This window comes from Podarcis tiliguerta (genome assembly GCF_965153285.1).
Source record: "Podarcis tiliguerta genome assembly, chromosome: 2".
Lineage (NCBI taxonomy): Eukaryota > Metazoa > Chordata > Lepidosauria > Squamata > Lacertidae > Podarcis > Podarcis tiliguerta.
The window spans coordinates 23,961,337-23,974,433 of record NC_139535.1 but is presented as its reverse complement, the minus strand read 5'-3'; the positions used below and the strand labels follow the sequence as shown (position 1 = coordinate 23,974,433).

General features: G+C 41.7%; 1 protein-coding gene across 13 annotated transcripts in view; it reads left to right on the top strand.

Moving 5' to 3' along the window:
- Window positions 1-13,097, top strand: part of CADPS (calcium dependent secretion activator) — a 342,990-nt gene that overhangs the window by 47,385 nt on the left and 282,508 nt on the right. The gene's annotated exons all lie outside the window — the stretch shown is intronic.

Sequence of the window (13,097 nt, the reverse complement as noted above, 5' to 3'; positions counted from 1 at the left end):
ATACACACCTACCCCCTGAACAAAACGCAATGTGCAAAAGCGCATTGTTTATCAAAGTACAATACCGAAATTATAGGTGCGCCTGAGAAATAACTGCATGTAAGCTGAAATAGGTGAGGAGGCAGAGGCAACGTCCCCCACTCTAAAGAGTGCACCTGTTCAGGAACAGGATGGCTCGGCGGGTCACTTCATCCATTTTTCACCTGGACAAATTAAATTACAATTTTCATCCATGCATTAACATAGCCTCACACACCCTGTCAGCTATACCCTCCAGTTAGAGTGATTCAAAGTTAAAGAGAAGCACTATATTCTAAATTTGGAGTTAGATTCAGCCCCCCACCCCGCCCTAGCTCCATTGGCTCACTCAAACTCTCTGTCTATGGGGTTTGGAAAAGCCACACTAGAGGGGGGGGTTTTGGAAAAAAAAATTAATTAGAATTCATGATGAAATCACTTTTTTGGCATGTACGTACATATTAGGGTTTCCAGAATGGTGATTTATTTCTTCCTTCAACAGCCTCTGTTGGATCTGATACAATTATTGTTCCATCATTACTTTGCTCTTAATGCCCAGTGAGAAAATGCAAAATTTGGCAAGGTACAAAACTTGTTTACAGTGATCATCAGAGTTCCATAGGCCAGTGCATTTGATTTAAAAGAAAATAAACAGAGTGTGTAATGGTCTCTCTCCAAAAGATGGTAGATGGAAGAAATCTCCTACATTCCAATTATAAAGCATTACCGGACTTCCAACTGTCCCAAATATATATTTTGATTCCGAACATTCAATGCTGCTTACTTCAGAGTAGACATGAATATATTCCATTTGTAAAACACTGCACATTTAACAGATAATCTGTTTCCGTCACCAGAAAGGGAATCTTTGGATCTTTATTAAAAATTTAGACAAAGTTTCATCTTTTTAATTGCTAGCCTGAAGTAGGACCCCCCCTCAAAGAAATGGAAAGATGTAGCCACCCTCTGTAGATACTTTTTCCTCACTCCTCACTCTCCCTTTTCATTCCCTGCTAAAAATTGTTTTATTTCTGTATCTCTTTATTCTTCCTACTTAGCTGCCTTTCCTTGCAGTTAAGCTAATACGGTAGTCCTGAAATGTCAGACTTGAGTGACTGAACACCAAAAAGCAGAATCAAGCTCTACTTCCCAACACCAACTCCCAGCATTGGTGCCCTCCTGTGGTTTTGGACCACAATTCCTATCAGCCACAGCCAGCATGACCAGCAGTCAGGGATGATGGCAATTGTAGTCCAAAACATCTGGAGGGCACTAGACAATATTGGGCTAATGCACTGGCTTGGTATACAGCAAGCTTCATATGTTCTGTGTGCCCGCAAACCACCCCTTAGGGCATAAATTTTCAAACTTGTGAGCTGTGTTAAGTGTGAGGAACCTTTGGTCCTCCAGATGTTGCTGAACGACAACTTGCATCATCCCTGCATCAACTATGTCAATCTTGCTTATCCAGCAGTGTGTTATGTGCAAACACATTTGTTAAAAAACAAAAACTGCTTACAATTCCTGAATTACTTGGCCTCTTGCTTCAGCACACAATGGGCTTTAGGTAGTAGTAGTAGTAGTAGTAGTAATAATAATAATAATAATAATAATAATAATAATAATATGTATTATTTATACCCTGCCCATCTGGCTGGCTCCCAACAGAATTTTAAAAACACGATAAAACATCAAACATTTGAAACTTCCCTAAACAGGGCTGCCTTCAGATGTCTTCTAAAAGTCAGTTGTTTATTTCCTTGACATCTGATGGGTTAGAGGGGGGTAGATTTTGTTTGAAAGTTAGTAGAATTTTCTTGGCTGTAAGGACACTTTCACAATTGTCAGGTTAGATGCCATTTAGCTGTGTTTGCATGGTAATCACGTAATGCAGATTTTAAATCCGCAAAGCAGGAGACTCATAGAAGGTGTGTTTTATTTTTCGCCTCGTAATTAATCCTTCACAAAGAAAAGAAGATAAATATGGTGAAGAAGGGAGACTCAATTAAGCATGTAGTTAAAGATAGCTTTGCCTGGTACTACCCTTGCAAGTACCAAAAGGCTGTTTGCTACATAGAAATATGGAGAGTGGCTATATTTCTGATCACTTAAATCAGGGCTGGCCCGCCTTTCAACATTAAGGCAGTTGTACTTTTGCACATCATATTGCCAACAAAGGTCCGTATAGTTAAAGCCATGGTTTTCCCAGTAGTGATGTATGGAAGTGAGAGCTGGACCATAAAGAAGGCTGATTGCCGAAGAATTGATTCCTTTGAATTATGGTGCTGGAGGAGACCCTTGAGAGTCCCATGAACTGCAAGAAGATCAAAGCTATCCATTCTGAAGGAAATCAGCCCTGAGTGCTCACTGGAAGGACAGATCGTGAAGCTGGGGCTCCAATACTTTGGCCACCTCATGAGAAGAGAAGACTCCCTGGAAAAGACCCTGATGTTGGGAAAGATGGAGGGCACAAGAAGAAGGGGACAGCAGAGGACGAGATGGTTGGACAGTGTTCTCGAAGCTACCAGCATGAGTTTGACCAAACTGTGGGAGGCAGTGGAAGACAGGAGTACCTGGCGTGCTCTGGTCCATGGGGTCATGAAGAGTCGGACACAATTAAACAACTAAACAACAACAACAACATTGCCTCCAAAATAATTTGATGATGCATATGTAGCAGTCAGTAGGCATAGCCAGCTAAAATAAATATATTTCCTATCCTTCCTATGTTGACAGTGGGATTCAGTCTGCCAGGATCTGCATCGATATCGTACAGTATCAGCGTTTTCACCACTTCTCAGATTGCCTTACATGAACCCATTTTAATAATTCCTTTTCATTTAAACTATTCACTGAGATGTGACAACGATCTTAATAATGGCTGAACGTCAGATGCCACCAAATAACTGAGGTGACAACAAAAAATCTATCTTTATTGGCTGATAGTTAATTAGCTTCATTAACGGAAGCATTCTGCCATTCCTAACTGATGGCGTTTAATTTTTCATATGATTTAGGATCCAATTGTCAGATACATTAGACAATGACGGTATTTGGCAAATGGGGCACTTAGATGTGTCTCATATTTCACTTTTAATCATGAAGTAAATTATACAGAAAGCACCACTGCTTTCAACATTAACCCCCACACAATGAGTTTCAACTACCAAACGGTGTTTGACATTGAGCTGCATCTATCATGAAAATTCCTTCCTTCCTTCCTTCCTTCCTTCCTTCCTTCCTTCCTTCCTTCCTTCCTTCCTTCCTTCCTTATTCTTGCTGTCTGTGAGTCCCCACATGATCTGAGGCCCTAAAACAGGCACAGGCAAACTCGGCCCTCCAGATGTTTTGAGACTACAATTCCCATCATCCCTGACCACTGGTCCTGCCCAAAAATGTAGCCTGTGAGCAAATCCAGCACTGCCTCCACTCCATATAAAGCAATTTCACCACCTTTATAATAGGAACAGTTTGAGCTTATGAGCAAGGCTGGGGCCAGCCCACAAGATTTTGGCACCTGAGGTAAACTACAAAATGGCGTCCACCACCCCCAGCCCTGCCAGTGAATAATAATAATAATAATAATAATAATAATAATAATAATAATTTATACCCCACCCATCTGGCTGGGTTTCCCCAGCCACTCTGGGCGGCTTCTAACAAAATATTAAAATACAGAAGGGGAGAGTGAAAATCTACATTAGAAGCAAGGTGGGGGAGAAAGATCTACATCCTGATCCGCTGCTTCTGTCAATACTGCCAGTTGCCTCACCTTGTCTCACAGGTGAGCTGCCTCTGGTCTAGGCAATGTCATTCTGTGTCCTTCTTCTAACCATCTTACTATTTTATATTACTGTACCAGTGCTTCAAACTAGGAACTATTTTAATCACCGCCCACCATTTTTTTGACTTTCTCGAGAAATAACATCAATTTCCTTTGCTTCTCACTCCAGGAGTTTTGGCATCCATGGTTTGGATATGCAAAAGCTTCTGCAGTCAACTTGTGTTGGCTTTGTGTACTGAGATGTTGGGTGCTATCATAGTTGGAAGAACAGGACAGGGGAAAATTAAATTCATTGAGTTGTGTTATATTCAGCTTTAGCATCAAAGCAGATTTGAGGCTGGATACAATTAAAAGTTGAATGTTTTGAATTAATTGCATTGCATTTCAATTCCTACAGTCATTCCTATTTCGTTATTTCAGCATTTATACACGATGCATAAAAAATATCATTGCATGATACATGATGTATAAAAAGCCCATGTGCATTATAGCTTTTTCCCCCCTAATGTGTATTGGAATTGCAATGCAGTGCTGTATATATTTATGCTCTGATGGTCTTTTGTTGTAATGCTGTGCCTTAACTGGCAAACCTTCTGATTTTGAAATCACTAGGAATGATAAACTCAGGCGCTTTTAAAAACTGGAGAAAGAATTAATCTCTCCTATTTATGTTTTTGTCAGCAGCGAAGAAGAGAAGCTAGACGCTGCTGCAGACTCAGTTTGTCATGAAATAAAAGATTTATCTGATAACAGGAGGTTATTTAACACAGCAGACGGAAAGCATAAGGAAATCCAGTGGCTTGATGTAGCCACTTAGGCCAGGGCAATTAAGCACTGGACCAGCATTAAGAATTGCCAGGAATCCATGATATGCACTCAAGAAGTCCATTTGCCTTGCTAGCTCCAGAGACTGATGCAGTTACATTTAAGAGAGAGAGATAGAAGCATTGAGGTCTGGCTTCCAGGAAGCTCATCCCAAGATGATTCAAGCACAGATGATGTAAGATGTCTAATTGCCCAGGAAACTTCATGTATCAACAAACCAAAGAACGGCACATTGCATTTCATGGCAATCCATACCATCGTATTAAAGCTTATTTAACTTAGATTTAAAGCACATGGTTTTCCTCAAAGGATCATGGGAACTGTAGTTTATTAAGATCCTGGGAGCCCCCGTAGCTGTTTGAGGAGGAAACTACAGTTCCCAGGGTTCACTGGGGGAAGTTGTGTCCATTGGACATGCTTTAAATGTATGCTGCAAATCTGCCCTGTCAGGTAACCAGCATGGGGTTCTGTTTTTGTAGTTGTACATCTGAGGTGATACTCAATTAGGTTCATACTCAGAGGAGAGCCACTGAAATCAAAAGTGGCTTAAATTATCAAAATCCATTCATTTCAATGTAGTGGATTATGTTATTAAATTTTTCTCCTACCCTTGCCCCCGTAGGAGCCCAGCATAACAAACAACTAGCAAAACAATAGGATATTGGGGTTTTTTTAAAAAAAAAGAATGAAAATGATATTCAAAACATTAAAAACGTCTAAAAACAATTACATACCCTCAAAGCCAATAATTTCAAGATTGTCAACATGAAATACACTCTTATTTCTCTTTAAGAAATCTTACATGACAGGCTTTGCCCCTTCTGTGCCCCCACTCCAAGACCTTTTCCTGGAGCTACTGCTGAAAATAATAGATTTGTAAAATGTACATTATCCACAAAGAACTCTTGCTTACTGCTGAAAAGTACAAGAGCACACTGACCCTGGGCTATAAAATGGCCACAGGAGTCACCCTAAAGTGAATGAGTGGACAAGAGTAGGAGGCTACATTCCCCATAGTTTCCATCTTTCCAATGAACACATCTCCATATGCCACAGAGCGATCAACAGATGCAGAGGAAGGTATCCTACACCGTTCTTGGTGGCTGAGGGAATTTCAGGCGGTTCAGTTTTTTCTCTTCTTTGCAGGCTGCATTGTCAAAACTGTGTCTTCTACTCAAGTATTAATAATGGTTGTGGGGGCTGTTGGGATCTAGCTGGTTCGAACAGGCTTACAGAAGACACAGAAATTTACATTTGAAATCACATTGTGAAATCGCTCTGAGATGCTTCATAGCCATTAATGGTGCCTTCCCTATCACCAACCCTTTAAAATTACTTACCAGAAACATTAGAGATTGCCGGGAGGGCTCCACACATTGCTGCACAATATTTTATTTTATTTTATTTTAATCTGTATACCGCCCTTCATCCAAAAATTACAGGGAAGTTCACAAAATAAGAATATAAAATGAAACAAGAGTAAATCAAACAATGCCCCCGACAGATTTAAAAGGCTAGAAAATGTTTATTATTAATATTTAATTAATTAATTATTATTAAATCTTGGACCCTGGAACATTGCCATATATACTTGCTTTCTGAGAGTGTGAGTAAAAATATGCCACTAAAATACCACTCATAAAATCCAAATATATTTACATGACTTCAATAAATGTCTGCCCCCCCCCTTTTAATGCCCAGTGCCACAGTTTCCAGCTTTACCTTGGAAGTAAAATTGACTTCTACAACAAAAATATTTGTGATCGGATACACATCAGTAATGATTAATAGCTTCCTCCTGAGAGCATTCCGTCTAAACTAAGGCTTTCATTTTGACAAGCAGCATTTCCACTTTAAAAATGATATGCCGGTGAAATATTTTTTGATCTTTCGGAAGTGTCTCTCAAGATCCATTGCTCACCCTGCTTTATACTTCTCCTGTGGTCAGTTCCAAGCAAATTTGAGCCTTTTCAGATGTTTTGTAAGACCTTGTTCTCTTTGAATTGTCTTGGGGGTGGGCAGGTAAGAGTTAAACAAGTCAAGGACTGAGGGGCCTTGGCACTGTTTTCTATTTAGCTCTTTTGGTATTTAGCTCTTAAAAACTATTTATTTTCTTTACCTGACTTGAGCTTTCTAGATGAGATGGGCTGTGCATTCGAATAAATGTTTTAAAAACCCCAAATTATTGGAATGCCATTCTTCCACTAATACACTCAAGGTGCCATACGTCTAATCTCCACCCATGTTTATCCTCCCAATGCAGTGGTGGTTCACTGGAAAAGATGGAAGCAGGAGCTGCTGCACTGTGCTCATCAGTAGGGGCAAGACTGGGGGATCTTTGGAGTATTGGTGTCCCTGCAGATAGCTAGATTCTTGATGCAGTAGGTTGGCCTAAAGGAAAGTGTGTGGTCCAAGATGAGCTTCACAAACAAGTGAGGCTTTGAATGAATCTGTCCACCCTTAGCCCAGTATTGACACCACTGACTGGCCACGGCTCCTCAGGTTTTCACAGGAGTTCTCAGGCCTGTTAACTTCAGTGGGAATAAATGAGCTTTAAATATGAGTGTTTTGTTTCAGTTGGTGTCAGGGGCTGAACTGAGGGGGAATGGTGGGAACTGCCCCCCCCTCCTGCACCTTCCCAAGAAGAGGAGGACAGAATAGACTTAGAACAGTGGTTTGCAGAAGGTCATAGTTCAGAGGCTGCAGAGGGGAGAAGCTGGGAGATATTGGGAGAGCAGCAGGAAGAAGCAGCACCAGGGGAGAGGCAGCTAATACACTCAGTGTCTCTAGAAAGCATTTCTGACCCAAGGACCAGGCGTGCCTTGAGAGTAGTAGAGCAGAAAGCTCAGAGGCAGAAAGCACAAATCAGCCGGCTCAGGGGTGACGTAGAATAGGAGGGACTGAGTTGGTGGGACTTTACTTGGAACAATGCCATTATCTAAGAGAGATCACATACCGTCGTCTCTCTCTGTGAATATTGAACAAACTACTTGGTTAGAACTCTTCTTGTTTATCTGCTTCTTGGCATCCCACCATGGGAGGGATAACACTCCTTGAACCCTGACAGTTGGGATCAGGCTGTCCTGCCCAGGACAAAATGAGCTTTTGGTGGCACCCTTCATTCTGGAATCTGAAGAATACTATACTCTAAGCCACATGATGATGATGATGATGATGATGATGATGATGATTTATTTATATCCCGCCCATCTGGCTGGGTTTCCCCAGCCACTCTGGATGGCTTCCAACAAAATATTAAAATGCAATAATTCATCAGATACTAAAAGCTAAACAGGGGCATGCCTTCAGATGTCTTCTAAAAGTCAGGTAGTTGTTTATTTCCTTGACATCTTGTGGGAGGGCGTTCCACAAGGCGGGTGCCACTACCAAGAAGGCTCTCTGCCTGGTTCCCTGTTACTTGGCTTCTCGCAGTGAGGGAACCACTGCAAAGGCCCTTGGTGCTGGACCTCAGTGTCCGGGCAAATCAATGGGGGTGGTGACTCTCCTTCAGCATGTTCACAGTCTGTCTCAGTGACATCTGCACTGGCTTGAACATGTAAACAAAATGGAAGATGGCCAGATCCCCAAGGAAGTGCTCTATGCGAAGCTGGCTTCAGGCACCAGGCCCATTGGCAGACCAACTCTGAGATACAAAGATGTCTGCAAACATGACATGAAGGCTGGCAACATTAATGGTAATCCCAAGCAGATGACCTGGAGACAGACAGGTTGTGTATCCATAGCAGTGACCTGAGGAGAAATGGGAGGAGTACAAAGAGAAGAAACGGAATGATGGAACCAGACACCTTCATCCAGCTGAAACAAAACATGTCTATAGCAGTCTCTACAGCCACAGGAGGCACTGTAACTCTCCAATGGTTTGATGCCCCCAAAGCGCACTCTTCCATTATCTCCCGAGACAGGAGGATGGCAACCAACCATGTTCTACAGATGCATTTAGGCTTCGGTTCTAACCCCACCTTTGTGGGAGCAAGCAACAATGAATCCAGTGGGATTTACTTCTGAGTAAACATCTACAGGGTTGCACCGTTGAATGCCAGCGTCATGCTAATTATTTTGCTGGAATTGTATGCTCCGGTACAAGTAGGGAACAGCTGATAATACTTCAGATATCTAGGAGGCAATAGGCAAAGTTTTAGAGCCACCAGCAGAGTAATTCAAGTCATTTTCATTAACGCAAATGGGCCTTTCACGCTACCGTCATCAACAGACCCCATTTGGCGTTCTGTCCCATTTGGCAGTGTGCTCTTGCAGAACTTGCTTCACTAGAAGTGCAGAAGTAATTCCGCACTGAGAATTATTCCCCTTTGGAATAATACAGCGACTTTGTTTTCTCAGTTAACTGCTCCTGCTTACTTTGATTTCCTTCTTATAGGAGCCCTTTCCATCTGGCCTCACAAAAGGGATTCGATCCATGGACATGGCAAGAATACAAAAATAGGTGCCTCCTTATTCTCCCAGCTGGCACTTTCAAAATGTCCCATTGTGTTTTGTTTTTGTAGAGAAAAGAGTGAAAAATAGAATTTGTAGTGGTTCTAAAAAAATAAAAATCAATTGAGAATCTTAAGAGTCGCTATGGCTCTATAGGAGCAAGCCAGATACCTCCAGGACTTCACCAGGGCACAAAGTTCATGATCTTCCCTGGTCTTTTTCCAGCATCTAGTTTCAGAAGTAAGATATCAGGATGGGGGAGGCTGCGCTAGCCTCTTGATTTCCCCCACCCTGCCAAAACCCCAACATATTCCGCATGAGAAAACCTCTCTCAGAGCAGCAGATCCATAAAACATAAAGGCTTCTTAAGGTTCTTCACAGAGATTGCCAGGGAAGGGAATCTAAACTCTTGCGTGTTCACAGTCTGCCGTTGCTGACATTTTCTTAGGGAACAAGACTGTAGGAAGCAAGTGGCAACTTCCTCTTCCTCCCCTCGGTCACCTCTCTAATGTGCACTGTTCCATGCATTGAAGACACGAAAGCTTGTAACATAATGCCTGGGACGCCATGTCATGTCAGCTCTCATAAGCTTCACGCGGCTGGGCTCTGCTCTTTGACTAGAGAAAAACAGAGAAATCTATAATAAGACAATGGAGCAAGCCTGACTTCACCTACTGGAAAGCAAGAAATGTGTGTTTGGGATGCCATTTTGGTCTGCCTGAATAATGAATGGATGGCCCTGTCTACTTAAGGGGCTGCATTTTTATTTATTTTTGTTTACCATTAAGAGGATATATATATATATATACACATAGAGATTTATCTTACCATAAAATTACTCAAAACCAGCTTACATCAGTTTTGAAAAATGTAACAAAACAAAACAATAAAAAACAACAACACATGAGGCAGTTTGTAGCCAGTAAGAATAACCTGCGCTGGGCAAAGGATTTTGTTGCCTGAGACAAAGTACAATATCTTTCCTCATTCCAGGTACAGAGAAACAACCAGATGGGTTTACATCAATACATGCATTTTCATACATAAAGGTAAAGGTACCCCTGACCGTTAGGTCCAGTCATGGATGACTCTGGGGTTGACATCTCGCTTTACTGGCCGAGGGAGCCGGCGTACATTTTCCGGGTCATGTGGCCAGCTTGACTAAACCGCTTTTGGCGAAACCAGAGCAGTGCATGGAAACGCCGTTTACCTTCCTGCCGGAATGTTACCTATTTATCTACTTGCACTTTGATGTGCTTTCGAACTGCTAGGTGGGCAGGAGCAGGGACCAAGCAATGGGAGCTCATCCCATCGCAGGGATTTGAACTGCCAACCTTCTGATTGGCAGGCCCTAGGCTCCGTGGTTTAGACCACAGCACCACCCGCGTACATATATACTTCTCCCGAATACAGGCGTAGGCAAACTGCAGCCCTCCAGATGTTTGGGACTACAATTCCCATCATCCCTAGCTAACAGGACCAATGGATTAGGTAGATTTGGCTTTAAGTGAGAATTGAATCAATTTCCCTTCTGTCGCTGGTCACCAGCAAATTATACATACAACTACATGCTTTGCAGAAGTGTAAACCCAGTGACTATAACAGCTGAGCATTGCTTTGAACCTTGGTCATCCCACATCTAAACCAAACGCTATTTACTGATTATACAAATAGTACAATCCCATAGTATGATCTTTTTCTTTTGAGTGGGGAGCAATCCTTGTCTCTTGGCAGTATTTACTTTCCTAGTCTCATTACCATTTATTTTATTTTATTTTGCCCCCCCCCCCCACCGCCCTTCCTAATGTTTCCAATATTCAGTGTTTGCCCCTTCAGTCTGTAAATCTCTCCTTAAAGCCAGCCTTTTCTACCTGGGTTCCTTTCCTCTACTGCAAATATCATGTGCGTCAGAACTACTTTGGCTCAGAAATTTCAACAAGCACTAATAAATCTGTAATATGGTCTTGTATAAATGAATATTAATATTGTCTACCAAGAGGATTTTTTTAACCTTTTACAATGAAGCAAGGAGGGGGAAGCAAGCTAGCGGCACAAACTAATTTAAAAATAAATAAAAAAGGAGCATTTTTGAAATGACTATTCCTGGCTACTGGAAAACAGGATTCTCTATTTTCCAATCCAGTTTTCCAGCCTTCACTCATTGGGATAATGAATCTACCACTTCACTTCCATCACCGGCTATCATTTGGAGTCTTAAGCTATTACCACACTGCCAGTTATTTTTGGTGCTTTAAAATGTGCTTTAAAAAGCATTTATTCCCTTTCATGCCTTAATATTTTATTATGATTATATATTTATTTATACTCTGCCTTTTCCCCTGATGAGGCAGCTTATGGGTAAAAATGATAATTACTTAAAACATGGGGTGGGAAATGATAATTAAAACAACTTTAACCAGCACCACTTTGGGAATTATAACATGCAGCTCCCAACAGATATTACCTGAGCAGTCTAAAGGAAGAATGGTGGAGCAGTCAGCTTTCAGTGAACATGAGCAAGAGTCATATTGACATGAAGTGGGAATAATGGAAAGTTGATGGCACTAGACTGCAGGCCACTGGTCCTTTGGCAGGGCCAGGTATGGGGAGAGTTATTTGGGCCAGACAATCCCCAAGGTTAATTTTACATGGCACCCTTCATAAAACCAAGGTAATTCTAATGACAAGGAGGATAATGCTACGTCAAATAGCTGACAGCAGAAATCAGGGAAATAATTCTTGTTAATGTGAATGTTGCCCTCCAAGCAATGCAAAGATCAGAGACTTTAGACAACGCAAAAGCAAGTGGCTTCATACAGAGCAGTGACAATTAAAGTATAAAGCCCTATTGCACACTGGCACCTATACACCTTGGAGCATGTTCTTAGGTTACTTAGCAGTGTGACCCCTCCATACTTCCCAGTCAGTTATGGCCCTGGACTGATGACTTATACCAGAAGTGAGGATTCTGTGGCCCTCATAATGCTGCAAAATTTCAACTCCTGCCATCCTGAATCCTGAATAACATTGACCGTACTGGCTGGATCTGATGAACGTTGAAGTCCAACCATTTCTGGAGGGCTATGGGTCTACAACCCTGGCTTATCCCCTCCCGCTGCCTTGGGAACCTTTGACTTTCCCCTCAACTTTCCATTTGCAGTAGCAAATTGTTTTAAAAAGTGCTATTCTAGACAGCCACCAGCAGTTGCCTAATGGTAAGACCAGCTGCTGTTTTAGTCACCTGCTTATAGCAACAGACAGCATGGCTTGGATTTCCCTAAGTGTAACTATGATAAAACAATCTTTTACAAGTAATCCTTTTGTAATCTTGGAGCAATGAAGAATAAATAACAGTGTTTTAAAAGACAAAATGCCTGAGTGAACACACAGCAAATCGTTTCACAAATGGCTTCGCATGGGATTTGATGGAACTGTAGGTTGGAATCAATACACAGAACATTCTACTAACAATCTGAAGTGACATCCCAGTATCTTTAGAAATGCCATTTGCATTGTTCATTTTCAGTCTGTCCACCCCCAAGTTAGTCTGTTTTTTCTTATCCCTCCTTTTTTCTCCTCCCCCTTTTCCCTGTCTTTATTCTACCTCCTCTTCAGCCATTGCTTAAGAACTGCCCATAAAGAAGGTCGTTCTGGCCTTTACCTTTTTGACTCTGTTGGACAAAAGCCAAATGTTATTGATCACATTTTCTAGGAAAAAGGCTAATAACTGCTACACCAGGGGGAGCAGCCGGCTAAAGTAATGATAGTGTGTGATCGCTGCGAGAAAGCTTCCAAAATATGGGATTAATTTGCTTGTTTGGATTGCAAATTATGACTAATTGTTCGCCAGTGAGCCAAGGCATGATGAATTTGCACAATATCTCAGACTCCTGGATACATTGCTTGACTAAATAACCGGCTGTTTTTCCTTTTGGCAGACCTGGGGTTATTCATCGATAGGATCAGATCAGGAAAGGAAAGAATCAGTGAAAAGAAATTCAGGTTGGGAAGGAATGAG